This window comes from Agelaius tricolor, unplaced genomic scaffold, assembly GCF_023055355.1.
Source record: "Agelaius tricolor isolate 1412-34295 unplaced genomic scaffold, bAgeTri1.0.p SCAF_18, whole genome shotgun sequence".
In the NCBI taxonomy this organism is placed as follows: Eukaryota; Metazoa; Chordata; class Aves; order Passeriformes; family Icteridae; genus Agelaius; species Agelaius tricolor.
The window spans coordinates 13,022,840-13,040,932 of NW_027269278.1; the positions used below are offsets into that span (position 1 = coordinate 13,022,840).

Genomic DNA, 18,093 nt, shown 5'->3' on the forward strand with positions numbered 1-18,093 from the left:
GCCTGCAGGGGATGTAAAGGAGCCTCCTCTACCCAATCACTGCTGTTTGTGCCTCTCCTCCTTACCTGAACATCCACCTCTCTGGGTGTTGAGGTGAAAAGGAGAGAGGTTATAAACTTTTCTGCTTAGTTCTTTGCAAACTTCCCTGGGTAGTGAGGGAGCAGGGGAGCTTTCTGCCCGGAGCAGAGCAGAGGGAACCTAAGAAGGTACAGCTGTCCCAGTACCTCCATGAAATAAAAACCACAACACTTCTGGCTCCTTTAAAAGCAGGATACCTCAGTCCCTGCTGCTTACAGCAAGGCTGACATTTGATTTTATTAACAAACCACAGAAACTGGTGCAGAATTAATGGTGGGAGAGATTAGATTATTACAGCAAATTAGATTATTGCAGCAAATATGCTCTGGTGGTAGGAGCGTGGATCTGGAAAAGTGGGAGCTGGGCTCTGCTTGGCTGTACGGACTGGAATGGATTAATCCTCCTCACTGCTGTTTTCCTGCTCACATTTCCAAGCATGCTAACAGCCCCTCAGGAATGGATGTGCTGATCTTTATACATCAGATTTAGGAAGAGGCACTGAGATCTTGAGATAAGTAGGGAAGAGAGAGGGCTAATGACACGGAACCGAATTCCACTTGTATTTCTGGGCAGTAAGTGGATAGTTATAAAACCAGAATTATCTCCCTGTATTTCAGGCTGGCAGAAACTTCTGGGGGAGCACGTACAGGAACACATTGAGGAGGAGCTGCTGCCTGTGGCATTTGGCTGGGGAGCCTGAGCCCTTGCCGTGAAATCACCAGATGGCGCCAGTAGAAATAATGTTCAAATCTTCCTTTTTTTCTCTTTTTTCCTTGTTTTTTTTTTTTTTTTTTTTTTTCTTTTAAGCAATTAAAGCTGGAAGAAGGTTTATTTGTGAAATTGTGACTCAGTTCCTTCAGTGAGAAGTATTTGCATCAGTCAGAATTTGTTGAGTGTCTGAACAGAATAATTCCTCTAATTCAGGGCTTGTGTTGGGAGCCTGTGTGCACACCAGCCAAAGGAAAAACATCGTGTTGTGTAATAAATCACTGCATTAGGCAGTCAGCTTTGGCTGTTCCTGCTACCTTCACTCCAGTTTTAATCAATATTTGCAAGGATTTGTTAAGCTATATGGACAAATCCTGAGGCCTAGACTCAATTCCCATCAAAGCACCATGGTTATTATGAGAATGAGAAGGAGAATTAAGGAGAATGAGAAGTTTGCCTGAGTGACAACCTTATAATAAACCAAAAATTTTGAGATCTGAATTTACCACACTTCACCACTGCTCTACAAACAGATTGGCTTCCCCTTGCAACCCTTCTTGCAGAGAAGTTTGCTCATTTTGGAAGCTGGAGAAGTTCATTTTCAAGTAGGTTAAGCCAAAAGGTGCCAAAAATGCATTTTTCTCCTAGTCTATTATTGTATCTTACACTGTAAGTGAGAAGTAGCTTCACCAAGGAATTGATTTCCTGCAAAAGAGACTGAAGCCATGGCTGGGAGATGATTTTCATAACAGATGCAGCCCTTCAGCAGGGATTCTCAGCTTCTTTCACTGCTGGATAGAAGCATGTCTGGAGTTCAATCCTTCTATTTAAATATTTCATTAAGGGCAGGTATGTTTTCAACTCCCCTCTTAGGGCTCCAACCTTCAATTTCTAACTTATCAAAAAATCCACTTTCTTTTATTTTTAAGTGAGCTCCTCTATTATTTTCCACTTCACCTACCACTCCCAGAGACACACACCACTGAAAATCCCAATATCTGATCTGAAGATTATTTCACATCCTAGCACTCAAGCCATAGTTACAGCTATGTGGGAAATGCAAAAATTAAAACCAAACCCCTCTCCTGAATAGAAATTTAGCTACAGCAGTGATCCTTTTTTTGCCTTTCTCTAAGATTTGGAGACATCCATACAGGGTACTTTTCAGGATGTAACACTAAGAAATACCTCATTTTCATTCAACTACTGCACTCTTATATATATATACATATATATATATATATATATATATATATGTATACACATATATATTTATGTATCTCATACATATGTACATATGCAGAGCTCAAGAGGTCATTGTAATCTTACCTTTCAGGCTGGATAAACTGTTTGTTTACTCTTCCAACTTCACTTGGTTGGATGGCCCATCTGAAAATTCAGGAGAAAAATATCTCAGTTCAAGACAAGGCAAAGAGTTTTGTATTTTTTTTCAACAAAGTGAAAGGATTTTCACCTTTCAAGTCATTCCACATTGCAATGGAAGCCAAAACAAAATAGGAACCAAAGAAAGTACTCCAGAAATCTACTGTATTGTGGTCTCCTTATTTTTCACAGGCTCTTTTAAAGGTCTAATCTTAATTTTGTTCTGGAAATGAAACAAATACTACTCTTTTCCCCCCAGAAAGACTTTTTCACCTGTCTCTATTTCTCACACATTCGAGATGATTTCTCTGGAAAAGAGGAACAGAAATAATTGCCCTAACACAGACCCTTCACACGCTCAATCAGCATTTTGCTCTAGGCGTGACTTAAGTCTCAGGTAGGGATTAGGGGACATTTGTTACTCCTGCCTTCACCTCCCTCCTGTTAATTCACATTTCAAGAGAGCAGAAAAGTGCATTTCATGCTGTGGTCATTAGAATTCCGCTTTGCTGGGGCAGGAGCACTGGGCCATCCTTTTCCCCAAGAGGCCAATTCCTCTGGTGCCTGTCATGCCTCATTACTCTGAGCAGCACAGCTTATGCTAGAAAAACAGCAAGCAGGAGAAACTGCAGCAAAACCAGCAGCATCACTGCAAGGCTCCTGACCCACCAAAACAGCACAAAGATGATGTGAATAATGGCTTGCTTTCAGTTTTAACCAGCCCGGCTCGTTGCATTGATGCTTGTTTGGGTACTTTGGTTGCATTGTTAATTACCTGCTCATTTAAAAAGGGCTAATGATGAGAGAAACCCAGGCAATGAGCAGGGTCAGCCTCAGCTGTGTGTAGCCTACAACAGACTTTGTTAGACAGTCAAGAGCACAACTCACTGGGAATGTGCAGCTACAGGGTCGGGACTTCTGCATCAATAAAATTAATCCATTTTGCCTCATGGATTTTTGTGGAAACTCTTTAGTTTAGAAAAACAAAACTGATCCACATAGAAGTTTAAATAAAACCCTACATTTCATGCACGGCCTCAGCCCTAGGCCCCTCACTTTTAGGACAAGTAACCCCAGCCCTCATGTAAGCTGACTTGAGTGCAAATATGTGCAAAGCCATGAGCAATAACTTGTGCTCAGACTTTGCACAGACCAAAACACCTCCCCACCCACAGGAGCAGGGGCAGCATCAGCAGGGCAGGGACTGCATCCAGCATCCCACACCTCTGCCAGGAGAAGCCACAGCTCTTCCCACAGACAGGAATTACACAAGCCAGCTTAATAGAACCCCAGAGGAAGGACAGTGGGCTTTTCACAGCGGAGATTCTTGATTGGTTCTACTTAAAAAGTGACTTATAAACATTGAAAGAAAGGTGGCAAGGGGAAAAAAAGTTTTTCTTTCTTTTTGCCATTTGGTTTTGATCCAAGTTAGCATGGAGCTGGTGAAATGAACATTTCTCTGTCAGCAGTGTTTAGCCAGGCAGGTTGGAACTTGCTGAGCATCTGCAAGGGTCTGGAAGCCTCTCTTCACCCAGTTGTTGTAGCACCAGCTTTTCCAGAGCAGCAGAATCAGTACCCCCAAGCACTGGAGTCAGCTCCTGCAGCCACCAGAGCATCTGCAGGAACCCAGGAGGGGCTCAGTAAAAGTTCATCAGTTAAAACACATCAAACCACTCTTTTTGTTGATTTTTTTTTTTTATTAAACTGTTTTACCAGAAAAAACTATGAGCAGGTTTACCTTACCTCACACTGTACCTGGCAATTCCCTGCCTCCTCCCTCCACCTTGATGCCTTTCTCTCAGCTTTTTTTTACCTTTCTCCCTTAAAATCCTCTTGCCTGGAAATTTTCAAGTATCAGGAATCTGACCTGTCTTGTGTTTGTGCCCCGCTCCAGTCAATAATCACATTAGCACATCTGTGTGACAGAAATAATGGCTTTTGTCTCCCAAAGATGCAGAGTCTTGTTGCCAGGCAACTCCATCGTGAGGCACCGACCCAGCGAGGAGCGGGAGTGTGGGAGGACCGAGCCCGGCTGCAGGAGCTGCTGCTGGGAGCTATAATTGGGGAAAACTTGGAATATACTGTTTTCACCAGAGAGCCAGGATAGCACAGCACTGACAGGCTCAGAAACTTTCAATTAGGTGGCTGCAGGCTGTGGCTGGCTCTTCCCTTTTGTTCTAATGCTAGAGAAAAGCTTTGGCAGCGCTGCAGACTGGGCTGGCTGCTATCAGAGGAGCTCAGTCCACTGCAGTGGAAAGGTAAACAAGGTCACCCTGTCCAAATCCACACAGAGCACAGGCTGAACGTGCTCTGGGGGTTGATCCTCCTCAGGGACCAGGCTCTTTCCCAGTATTTCAGACTGGTAGAAACTTCCACCAGGGATTTCTGACAGCTCCACCGTCAGGGATTGCAGCAGCTCAGCTGCCCTGGCATTGTTTGTGTGCCCTTTCAGTCACAGCCTGGCAGCCTCAGCATGGTGTGGTTAGAAACAAGCATTTCACCAGATAACCAAGCCTTGATTTATGAAATATTACCCTGCTCATCTCAGAGAGAAAAGGGAGTCCCTAAAATAATACGGTTGGCTGTTGACATAGATGGGATGGGAATTCTTGACAGAGCCTAATTTTGTTCATCTCTGATTTACACTGGCTGGTCCAAGTCAGAGCTTGATGCAGACAAGCACTAAGGCACATATAGGTGCTGCCAGCACCCAGCCTCCTGCCAGGGCAGGACTGTGCTGCCCTAAAGCATTTTGGATTCAGTGCATGAAATACAGCCCCTGCCTGCTGAGAGCTCCTCTCACCTGTACAGTGCTACAGGACAAAGGTTTTGCCCATAAAACAGATGCACATACAGCATTCCTGATATAAAAATGCTGTTTCCTGAAGAAAACCTGTATTTTTACAGCTGGGATATAGCTCAGAACAGGAGCCTAATCTCCACCATCACTTCTGACTCTTTAAACTGGTACTTGGTAAATGCAGTTTCAGCCCTGGGATGTTCACAGCTCTCTCTGTTCTATATATGGGGTGCATATTCTATCTTGAAATGCATCCTTTTGGTCTCAGTTTCACTGGGGGGAAGTGGAAGTTTTGTGACCTAAATGACCTGGGATCAATAGCAATTGAGCTCTGAAATGTCACCATTGGATTCTCACTGCAGGACAGCAGCCAGGCACAAGGATCCCTGTGTGCACAGACATCCATCTAACAAGGGCTGCAGGAAAAAAAACTCAAGAGATTCCTTGAATAAATTATTTAGCATTTGTTATTCAACCTCCTCCTTTCCCACATAAGTCACTATATCTTCACCCACAACTGGGTAAAGAACCGTCTTTATAACCTGTCTGGTACTATAAAGTATCTTTGATACTTCCCACAGAGACATCTGTGGAGTATTTAGGATGGCAAGAGTACACAACCCCACGTCAGGACACTTTTGCTTCCACATGAATATTTGTTTAGCTGGTGCTCAGTGGCTGAATTGCTGAATATACCACATTTTTTACAAGCTGTCTCATCCTTTACAACAGCATTTATTTCTTTTTCTAGGCCCCATATTTTAAAAGGGAAACTATGCTGGGCTCAGCCAGAGCTGGAAAGCCAAGCCATGGATATTAGGCAAGTGTGAACAGTGCCATGTTAGATTCACATCTTGGAAAGCACAGTTGTGGCTAGCCATAAATTGGAATTTTTTTTCCTTCCTTTTGGCTTTCCTTGATTTATGATCTGAAATATAGGCAAGAAAGGAGGTAATATTCATTTAAAGGCACTATATATTAAAGGGTGAAGAGAAATTGTTTCCCATTTTATAAGGAGAAGAAAAGCAGGGATTGGGTCCAAGTCTCAAGGGAGGTGAGACACAGATTTTAGCTTAAAAAGTCAGATGGCACAGGTTGTCTAGGCTTTGCTGCCTGCTGGGAAAACACAAAGACATGAAAAAGCTGAGTGAAAACTGGGGAGCGTGTCAGGAAGCACAGGCAGAGAGAGCACTTCTTGGGCACAAAAGTTTGCAGGCCCTGAGACTTATCAGCCTCTCAGTGCTTCAGAAGAAGTAGCTGGAAAGGAAACCACAGGTATGGGTCAGGGAAACCACTCTGAAGACAGTCTTTGAAATACTACAAAATCTTTTAAAACTGTTTAAGGGAACAACTCTGTCCATGTCAACCACTATTTGCTCTTTCATCAGCCTGGGAAAAAAAAGAAAAATTATAGGCACCCAGAAAGCAAAGATGTGCAGTGAGTTGAAATCGCATGCCTCTAGGTCTCGTTATAATAGTGCTGTAGTTATTTGTTAGCATGAAATGCCTCTCCACTGCAAGGGGGGGCTTTGCTGCAGTACCTAATTTAATCTTTCAATGGATGTATATTCCCTTGAATACAGTGTATTTTGTTTGACAGCTCTTAAACGCTTGGATGAGTCCAAACATTGAGGAACTGGAGTACACACATTATTTTTCTGCAGATTCGTTTAGCAATTCAAGCTAACAGTCAGATTATTAATAACGAGCTAAATAATGCACTTTTCAAAGGCTTGATGGACATTTGAAATCTGGAAAAGAAAATACAACATTTGCTGCTCAGCTTCCCTCTGGAATAGCATTGAAAAGTACCCAGATATCCCTTTAGGAAAGGTTGTTTTTTTCTCAGGTTTTTACATCCATTGAGGAAACTGATTGCAAGGGGGAAATATGAAAGTGACATTAGTAACTTTCCTAACATATGTTTTGCAAAGGCACAGAGCTATTGTTACACCAGAATTTTGGCTGATAAAACAGCAAAAGCGTCCCAATCTCTTGGCTGAATTCCCCCCAAACCAGCAGCAGTTCTGCAGTATTTTGCAGATGCAAGAACTGATGACCAACCCATCCAGAAGTACCTAAATTAGCTTTACAGATTAACTTTAGAGCCCAGCTACTGCTGCCAGCCAGGCTGCAGAAGCAAATCCCTGTGGAAGTAAATTTTTGAGAATGTATCATCTCATAACTCAGCTTCTCTTGTTGGCAGAAGTTGTTCTTGGTCTGTCCTTTCTACTCCAGTGGCTCTTTGGAGAATCAAAGCCTTTAGCCCTACACCAGAATCCAGAAAAGGATTTCCCCAATGACTTCCGTGATTGCATCAGTTAAAATAGATTAAAAATAGTGGACAAGTCATTGAATTCCCAAACTGTTCTGCAAGACCAAAGCACACTCCAAGATTAAGGCAGGAGCCCTGGTTCTGAGTGGTTCAGTTGTGTTTGGGGCTTGCAGGGGCTGAGCAGGAGGGTCACTCACAGGAGGGTCACTCACAGTGTGCAGCACAGGGGCTTCACAGAGAGGCAGCACCCCTCAGATATTGAAAGGTGACAACAGGATCTGGGGAGTGGAAGAAAATAATCCTCTGCAATGAACAGTGGTATCCAACTGAGAATCCAGAATTATTAACATCCAGAGAGCTGCCAAGCTGAGAGGTGAGCCAATGAACACAGCAGCTCAGCAGTTCTGCTGCTGCTCCAAAAGGTCAGGTACAGCTGCTCTGCCAGGCACAGAACCCAGACATGCTCTGACTTAGCCCCTCCTGCACAGCCATGCCAGAGTGTCTGGGCTCCTTGGACATCTTCCTTTCCATCCAGGAACTCCCTCCAGCCAGAATGAGAAGATTTTTTATGTTTGTGCCATAGCTTGGACACAGAGGAGGCACATCAGAGATTCCTGGCTGGGGCCATGGCTTGTGCTGTGGGGAATGGGCACCAAGCCTGAAACCTCCTGGAGGTGTTGGGTTTGTGGCACGTGGAGACATCAGCTCTTTACCTGCCTGTGGTAGGTGAGGGCTTTCCATGGGATCTGTGAACAGGAGCAGCCCCACACACAGGGACACGGATCAGGGAATGCATTTCTGTTCCCACTAAAACCTTCACATCCTTGAAAATGTAAGGTCCAGTAATCTCCTAATTCCAGAATTTCCTAATCCCCTTTTGGCCAGAGATTCCAGTGCACACAGATCCCTTTACCTGTGTCTCTCCCATGCTAATACCTTTTACATCCACACTCGTGCCAGTGTGGCTCACAGGCACAACCTTCTCCAAAAAGCATCCTTGGCAAAGCAGCAAATCTTTTCCTCTTCCCCTCCCTGCCTTTTATTCTGTAGCTGTGTCAGGAATGTTTGCACCTGTCCTCTCACACTCAGCTGCTCTCTATTTTTGCTGAAGATATTTCCTTTTCAGTACAGGACACAAAAACCAGAGGGTTTCATTCAGTAGTGTCTGTGAGAAAAATATTCCTGTCTAAAACAAAGCTACCAGCAAAGCAGAGAGACAGGGAAAGTGAGAGTGTGCCTGCAGGGAAAGCAGCTTAAGGAGAAGTGTAGGAGGAATTCTGATTCTAGACTTGCAGCAGGTCTATTTTTCATAAAGATAACAATAATATGGTGTAATTAGGGCACAAAATCACACTAATTGCTGAGTGTTTGTCTGCAGGGTTCACTAGGAGAGAAGGAAACAAATGGGGCTGAATGGACCCTCCTGGGGTTGGCACTGAGATGAGTTTTCCCAAACCCATCCAAAGGATCTCACTGCTCAAAGTTAGATGTGTATATTGCAATTTCAAACCTTTTTATTTTCCCCCATTATAAATTCCCCTGGGCCAGGTGTGGGAGGGCTGGTGAAGGTGTACTGACCAGAGCAACAAAAACAAACCCATCTGGGACCCTGGAAAAGAAGAATACATAATCCATGTTGCTTCCAAAGCAAGACTGAACATTGAAAACCGGCATCTCTGCACCTCACATTAATATCATACAATTTCTTGTCCTCAGTGCTGGGGAGAGCCTTTGCTTTTCCATTGCTATAGGCTTTGCATCCTCCCAGAACCTCATGAACAATGCCATAAATGTCTTCTGCAGCCAGCGTGGCACAAGAGCCAGTTCCTGTGTTCAAAGGGAGAAGGATCCAGCTCACAGGACCTTCCCATACTGAGATGAGATCTCCTCCTGATTCACAGTGGTTGCTACTGGGCTGAGGAACTTTCCAGAGGGCCATAAAGCACAGACCTGCTGTGATCTCATTCAGCTACTGAACAACCAATTGCCACCAAATTGGATTTATTCCTCGTTGTTTCTTATCCTCTGCTGAAAATTACTTTTTCTTTAATTTTCTACAGTTTTCTTAGGTAAGAACACCAGTATCCCTCAAAGAAGAGTTCACAGTGCCAATTTCTAGCAAGTGTATACCTGAATTTCTGCTCAGATGATCTTCAGGGTTCTTTAACATGAACTGTATCAAAAATACCCACAGTCAAAGAACCTTTCTAGCTGAAGACACTACTGGGTAATCCCCTCCCTAGGGTTGTGGCTGTAAGCTTCATTCAGCTTTAGGTGGTGATTTTCCAGAGATTTTAATCTTTTTAAGGGTTTGTGCTACAGAATCACTGCAAAGTGCTTATGAGTCACAGCTGAAAAGGGAATTTGAGTGGAGCAGTAGAAGCTGGCAAACCTGCAGGCAAGGGATGCAGGCAAAAACCAGTAGCACAAACTCCTAGAGCGAGTGTGATGTGTTGGAAGGAAAGAGACTGCCCTGGTCGTCAGTCCTGGAGCAAAGAGCCTTTGTTTTAAACAGGAGAGGTTTTCCTGTGATATCCTGTGATAGCCCCTGTGATATCCTGTGATATCCTGTGATAGCCCCTCCAGGCTCTCCTCATGCCCAGCCACAGCTGCCTCTGAAGGATTTCTTCCCTGGGTAAAACCTTTTCCCCAGCCTGGGGCTGAGGGGTGCTGCTGGTGGCAGAGGTGTGTGTTATCACTCACAGATGTGCTCCCCCTCTGGATTGCTCAGATTTAGCTCCCAGCTCCCTGGGATGTTCTGGCACACCCACACACTGCCCTGCAGTACACAGAAAGGCCAGTAATAAATCAGGTTTTAGTGTCCAAACACCTAATGACTTGTCACTTGTCCTGAAGTCACCTTACTGTAGACCATGCAAGTTCCGAGGCTCGGAGACAAAACAAGAGGTAAAAGCAAAAAATGAATTTAAGAGATTTTCGTGTGTGTCATCCATGGAACCTGCCAAGATGCTGCCTTGCAGCTGGGATCCAGGCCACAAGCAAAAGCTCCACCTTGAATCCAGCTCTCCCTGGGGAGGAGGATGCTTTGTGCCTACCCTATTGTTATGCACCCAAACTCTCCGTGGCGATTGTATCACCCTCAAGATTCCTCCCCAAGTGAGTCACCATTTAATCAAGGGTCTCTTTTTAACACTCCCCACACAGAAGGGATGACTGCATCTGTCTCTTGATAATAGTGATGCTCTTTCAACATGACTGGGCAGAATTATATGCTAGCCAGAGCATCCTAATGAATGTTTCAGTATTTCATTGTAAGCAGACCTTTACCCACTGCAAATTAAATGTACTTTTCCAGCTGGGGGAGCAATATTTAAACCTCAGTGCATTCCTTTTTATATTAAACTGTAATTTATGTAAAATAGCAATGATTATTTGAGCAAGTTCAGAAAGAGGGATAAGGTGAGCTACTTGTGCTATTTGTGCTATTTGTTACAGGGTTTTGATTGTTATCAGGCAGAACAATTTGGGGCTAGGTGTGTTTGGGAGAGAAAATTCTCCAACCACACCTATGAGAGATACTGTAATGGAAGTTCACATTTTTGTTAAATTAAAAAGAGCTAAGAGATGTTTAAAACTTCAAATGTTGGTTTCTAAAAGATAGTACAAAATAAGTAAATAAATGCTATGCAATGATATTTATATAGAGAAGCAAGGGAAATGTAATGGAATACTTGTTCTCAGTGATGACCTGATGATCCATCTTAGCTTGCTTTCATGCATTCAGGAATCCACAGAAAAGCACAAAAACCCAAAAACAACAACAACAAAAAAGGCATGAAAGTTGTTTGGTTTAAACAAATTGTTTGGTAAGGATATTCTTCTTGCCAGCCAGTTGCTGCTGAAATTAAATTGGTGTCTATGTTTTGAGGCAGTTTCAGACTTGCTCTCACTCGCTGGTCTCAAAACTGTAAATCAATATTGTTACAATAGATCTCCAGGTCCTCACATCTTAACAGCAGCTGCATCATTACTGGCTGCTGAATTTGAAAGTTTCAGAAGGTTCTTCTCAGCCTAAAATCTGTCTTGTGTATGGATTCTGTGCTGCGAGAAGCTCTGCCCAGGTGGATTTGCAGAAAACAACCTTTTGCCATCACTTTAGAGATGATGAATGAAAGGAGGGAGAGATTAAGTGCCTTCCAGTGAGAGCAAATCTTTTGCAGAGCCAGCAGTGAACTCCTGTTATTTGATTCCCTGTGCAACACCTGGGCCCTGAGCTCATCCTGCTGTACTGACATTAATGAAATAACCCTAAATGGGACCACAACAGAACCACAAAATCCTCCTGGTTCAAAGGCCGCCTGCAGGTGAATGCAATGACCTCATCCTGGTGTCCCCTCCTCGTTGTCCATTTTGGTGAGTGCCCAAGTATTAATCAATTAATTATTTCTGAAGTGTAATCAGGGACTGGAGTTGTAATGAAATGGCAACCCAATAGAACAGGGGATGTTTGTCTGCCTGGCTGCCCCTTGGAGCCACTTTAACAATTATCTCTGCTGAGTGACCCCTTGATCCCTCACTGTTCAGCTGAAAGAGATGCATCCAAGTAGCAATTTCACCTTTTGCCTTCATTGTGTGGTATTATTCTAACTGTTTATTAAATTCCCAGCCTCTCCAGAGCTTGCACAATGGGAAAATCGTTACTTAAACCTGCAATTACTGTAATGAGAAGATATAATGAAGTTATCATTAAGGAAGATTAAATATTTTCTTATTTTCCCCTCCCCCTTTATTTATAATCATCTTTTTTTTTTCTCCTTCTCCTCAAACTGAAAAGAAAGAGCATTTCTAGTAGAGCCCACAAAGAAGAATCTGTGAAAAATCAGTAGCAGAAAGAACCACAAGGAAGGAATCTCATGTCAGTTCATCATGAGGTTTTCTGGAACAACACAATTCCTCATGGTTTTGTAAAGGCAGATCTCAAATTCTGTATCTTATTGTTATGTTATCATATGATTATATTCCCAGTGAAAGACAGGGGACATATAGCTGTAAAATGCATTGTTCTGGTATATTTATTGTATCTTTATTTGATTAAAAATCCTTTTTTCCTCACTTCTCTCTGAAGTACCTCTATAGGCAGAAAATATCCTCTCAAAAGCTGGAAGTGAATCACTGGAAAATCAGCCTTCATTTGAGACTAACCATCTAGAAACAGGGAGAAAACACTGAACACTTTGTCAAATGTGGAGAACACATTTCAGCACTGGAAGGACTCTTATGCTTGTGTAAGTTTGCAAAGGCTAAATAAACATGGCAGAAAGAACTAAAATAAGGCCCTTGTTCCCCAAACATTGGTAGCCTGTTGAAAAGCACGTTTTACAGCAGATGCTGAGCACTCTGCCCAGACACTGACATCAGTTAAAGAGATTTAGCAACCTCTGCACTTACACCTTCACAAACTCAGTCTGCTTCTACAGCTCAAAAAAAATCCATTACATGCCCAGGTACTTGAATAAGTGGTGAGCTAAACCCAATTGTCCTGCCAAAGGCACTCTGCTGACATTCTGAGTAAGATATTAGATTGTCTGGGATCTAGATCGCTCTACGGTAGCCAGACTAACACTGTGGAAAATATGTACAAGGTAGCAAAGATATCATCCAAAACATCTCCTCTCAGTTTCCAAACGTTGCTTGTGAGGATTTTTTCCCCAGGGTTGTGGATTTGACCTTCTCCTCCCTCTCAGTTCTACAGTGTGGAAGTAGAGACCCAGAATTCCAATGCATGAAAGGGCAACATGAGGACACAGCACCATCAGAGGGGTTTGAAGATAAATAGCAGCAATACTACAGCTGTATGAAACTGTCATAAGCAATATTCCCATTGGAAAAGCAGTTAAAATACTGACTTTACACTGAGCAATATCCTGGGAGAAGCCCCTGAATTATTCCTTGGGGTACCTTGCTGTTGCAGAGGCATGATGGATGTCCAGGCATTAGTGGTGCCATCTCAAGCCATCAGAAGTGTTGACACAGATGGAGCAGTTTGATTAAGTGTTCTTGCTCAGCTTTCTATATAAAACACTGTATTGGATAGAGAAGCAGAGCTCTCACCTTTGCTCCATCTTTATTTGTATTCTTAAAATGTAACAAAAAATGGAATAAAACCACTGGGAAGACAAGACTGATTGCAACACCACCCTCGTGCTTGCTGGAGGCACAACCTTCTTTTCTTGTCTGTAGATCCATCCAGTTCTAGGGGTCTCAATGTCTTTAAGTAACTGCCTTTTGATGTCTTCTCCATGTTTTAATTGCTCCTCTTGCAACAGATCCTGTGTCTGTGCATCCCCCAGCACAATGGGGGCTCGCTCACTTGTAGGTCTCCTAAATGGATGAATGGATCCTACTTTGAGGCTCCTACTGAACAGGGGAGGATGATCCCTCTCTTCTCTTCTTCTCTCTCCTCTACCCTTTCTGTGATACCCCAGGAGAACAGTCTGCTAATTAGGAGTGGCTGATGTTGATTCTTCATTTGCATCAGAAATTACCGAGGCCCTAAGGAAGAGGTTCTGAGTGACAGCTGATGTGCACAGCTTGGGGAGCTGTGGCATCACACAGGTCAGGGCACTGGTATCTGCCAGGGTCTGTTGTCTCTGACAGGGTTGTTGTGCCAGGTTTGTAGAGGATATTTGCTGCTAATAATTTAACTTTCAACAAGAGCGAGTCTCCCAAAACATAACAAATTAATAGGGCAATAGCTGTAATGAGGCTGTAAAATGAGACTCAACACCCTCACACAGGACTGCATTTTCTGGCTTCCCATTTTCAGGGATCTGATTAAACTTTGTTCTGATATCACCTGAATTAGGGAAAATCATGGGAAATTAGAGAAACAGGAATGCTGCAAGTGGATGTTCTGAGTTTTCTTCACCTGGAGAAGAACAAAGATGATATAAATGCTGGAAAGCACTACAGAATAATCACACCCTTCTAAAATAGAAATGATAACATATATTACATGCACATAAATGGAAAGACTAAAGACTTATTTGGTAAAATAAATTAGTCCTTGGCTCTGTTCCCTTGATCATAAATTACACAGGAAAGAAAAATCTTAATTTCAGTGAGTGTCTCAAAGTGCAGTGAACATATTTCAATAAAAATGCCAAAGAATTTGTTCTTTCACTACCCAGCAGCCTGGAATGAAATTCAGCACCTGAGTGTGGCTGACACAAGGACTGCTCAATTTAATAAATCAGGAGAGCCCAGCCTGACTCCAGATCCCAATCCAACCTCTAATGGACATCCTGAGGTGCAGAGACTGACTGAAATGCAGAGTATCTGTAGCAGACCAAGGAGAGGATTTTAATGACCTCTGGATGTGTTTGAGATCATGGATCAAGAAATACCAGGTGGGGTTTGAAGGAGGATGGAAAGTTAAAACCAAGTGAAGGATTGAGGTCTCTCTCAGCTATTTTGAGGTCTTGTGAAGCTCAGTGCTGTGCTGGGTGACAGCTGCTGACCCATGTTTGTCTCCAGTGCTGCTGTTTCTCTTCTCTGACCCCTCCCTGCAGCCACAGCTCATGTTTGGGAGGTTCAAGCACTCTCCTCAAGCTGCACTGACATCCCCCTGCAAAGCTGCTCCTGCATTCCTGTCTGCTTCACCTGACACAGGTCCCACTGCACTCCAGGGCTGTCACAGGTGTCACTTCTCCTCTTTGAATTCTGCCTTTACAATGCTTACCACAAAACCAAAGCACTAGTGAAAAGAGTGCAAACTTCTCCACTTTCTGTATTTCCAGTGAAATGGCTTGTGTGTCCCTAGAGGGGGGAAAAGATATTTGGATCTTTCTCTCAATTATTTTTCCAGTCTATTAAACTGTCTAAACTCTAGGTTCTCAAAAAAAAAAAGTAAAAATACATAAATAAAATGAAACCTAGAGAGAATAAATGAGAGTAAATGAGAGAATAAATGAGAATAAAATGGAGGGCTCTGCTCATCTCACCCAGAATCCTGGTTGATCATCCCCAGGAGAAAGACAGAGCAGACTGAGAGCAGAGAGGGTGTTACACCTTGGAACAGCAGCCCAGAGAGCCTGGGCTGTTTCTGCCCATGGAAATACTCCAGAGATGGCTTTGAAAGGCCCTGAGCTGTCCTTTTCCATGGCTGGAAAAAGTCTATTAACTCTGAAAGTAGATCTAACCCTGAGCTTGGCCCTGCTTTGAGTGAGGGCTGGATGAGCTAACCTGTGGGCGTCCTTTTCAATGTAAACTATTCTAGGATCCAATGAATCCAGGCAAGGCCATCAGCAAAGCAACTTTCTATTTCCCTGCTTCTATTTTCCTTCCACTTTGCTTGGTAAAGGAGGTTTGTCACTGGACAGCTCTCTCTTGTCCACCATGAGGAAGACCTTGACCAGCCCCTCAAGGAGCTACAATAGCAGTTGTATCCCTATGAAAAAGAAAGGAATTCCTCAGTCTGTGCACAGCTGATGTTATAAATGTGAACTGATCCAACAGAGCAATAAAAGGCAGTATCACAAGTGTATGCTCAGCTTTCCCCCTTTCTTCAGCTGCAGGAAAATATCCTGTAATCTCTGCTTGTGCAGAAGGATGAAAAATGCATCAGCCCTGAGAACAGCGTGCTGGTACCTACAGGAGCACATTAGGTATGAAAAGCCTGCACAGCATGAAGAGAAAACTCAGTTTCAGAGACTGCAGCATGGGTAGCTGTGCTGAGGTTTCTTGTAACAGGTTTGGCACATTTTGCAAAATAGATCATGGCTCCAGCACTCCCCTGAAAGTGCATCTGTCACAGCCCCCCCATGCCAATAAAGCTTTTCACTGGGTGTTGGTTAGAGCTGCATGCTTCCTGCAACAAGAAAAACGGAGTGTTTTAAGTAGTTTTTCACTTTCTTGTCATTTCAAAGAACAATTGGAACAAAATAATGATGAAGGGAATAACAATTTAAAAAAAGAGAGATCCAGAACTAGGTTGGCAAACATAATCACAAGGTACGTTAAAAAGTTAAACATAGCTCAGTGCTTTGAAAATCAAGCACCATGGGAAGCTGAGGATGTGTTGTCCCCTTGGCTTGATGTCACTTTCTAAAAGGAAGGCTGTAATTGAGTAATCAGCTTGCTGGTTGTCATGGAAATCGCTGCTGGCTGCTGCAGGGAACAGCCCCCAGGCTTTGTGTTTGTGGTGCTGAGGGCAGCACCCACCCAGGACAGCACCCACTGCTGCCCCAGGCACCCTGCACCCAGCAGCAGAGGGGAATAAATACAACTTGGGCACAGCAGGAGGATTCAATTCACAAACCCAATGCCTCCTCTTGCTGTCATTGGTGCCTTGGGCTGCACTGTTGGTCTTTTAGCAGATGGCAGTGCTACTGCAGTCTGGATTTTACATTAGTGGGGGGTTTGTGGGGTTAATTCCAAATATAAATGCAGTGTGGAAAGGTAAAAGCATGTACAGGATCCATACTGGGAAAGCTGTTTGTCAGTGGCCTTTATGTGGTGATTAAAGTCAGCTCCTGCTGATCAGCATTTAAACTTTTAACCGAGGGGTGGATCCACGAGCCATGGGGTGTGAGAGTGTGCATGAGGGAAGGAAAACAGGTTAAGTTGAGGTTTCTGAAATGCACAAAGGAAATTACTTCTATTATCCACTGTCAGAACTTCACCTGCTGTTTCTCCCGAGGAATCCTCTCATTGGGAGCTAGAGAAGGTTTTTGAAGAATGAAATGAATGTATTTTACTGAAAGAAAGGCACAAGAGACTAAACCACACAATAAATAAGAGGTCTGTTCAACTGAGAATAACTCAAAATATTCTATTTTGCTGGCTGCCCTCATTCCTACCTGTTTTGTTGGCATTTCCTTGCCACACCAACACAGAACCATCACAAGTGCAGTCCCAGACTTGTGGAAACATCTGCACTTCCCATCTACCAGCCAGGAGAAAAGATGTGGTACACCTTGCTGGCTGCAGTCCCAAAGGAGGAGCTGCACAAGGCACCCAGAGATGAAGACAGCATCAGTGCAATCACCACCTCAGCATCCTGTGCTTCCTGCCCAGTGCTTGGCAGGGGTCATAGGGGTGTGATATTCCCAGGGAGGAGCTCCTCAGGTCAATGGGACAATATTCCAGCTTCATTTCTCCATCCAAGCACCTGCTGAGGTTTTGGCCTTAGGTCCCCCAGTTGTAAACTGAACATCTTGATAGAAAACAGATAATTTATCTTGATAGGAGAACAGGTAATGCATTTAGATTTATGCTCCTTCAGGCAGTATATGATGGCTGTGACACAGGGAGAGAACCAAGGCAAAACCTGAAGTCCTTCACACACAGATGAGCCAAACTGTGATTGTAATTGCAAAATTATCATCCCACAAAAGCTGAAGTTTGTATCAAAAGGAACAAAACTTTTGATATTACCTGACCAAGCAGACAAGCAAGTAGAGATCAGCATTCATGCAGAAACCTCAAGTTCAGGTTTTCAATATTCTTTCCAGTCCTGCCACAGCTGGGAGGTTCATAAAGGAGGTCTGAAGCAAGCAACCAATGAAAGACTTTTGTCTCTCCAACAAATCAAAAGAATTCTCCCTAATATGTCTGATAACATCTCAGATTAATATTGTTTCATTTGTTTGCTGCCTTCTGCATACTCAAAACATGTTATTCTGGAAATGACTTCTCATTACTTGGCTGCTTGTATAAGAACCAGAGGAGACTGCACAATGCACTGTAGCTCTGCAGAATTCATGTAAATAATATTTTTGTTCCTCCTCTTTTTTAAGGGTAAAATGGTGTGTAAAAGCTCCCTGAGCCCAGAGACATCTGCCAGCACAGCATAAGGGAATGAACATTAAGGCTGATCAAATTTCTG

The 18,093-nt window shown here is 43.4% G+C and overlaps 1 long non-coding RNA gene across 1 annotated transcript in view; it reads right to left on the reverse strand.

The window, feature by feature from the left end:
• Positions 1-17,856, reverse strand: part of LOC139597901 (uncharacterized) — a 29,207-nt gene extending 11,351 nt beyond the window's left edge. The window contains exons 1-2 of the long non-coding RNA XR_011681775.1: positions 17,643-17,856; positions 2,116-2,175 (exon numbers count right to left, since the gene is read on the reverse strand). This is a non-coding gene — a long non-coding RNA (uncharacterized lncRNA). The remainder of the gene's footprint in view (positions 1-2,115; positions 2,176-17,642) is intronic.
• Positions 17,857-18,093: the final 237 nt, after the last annotated feature.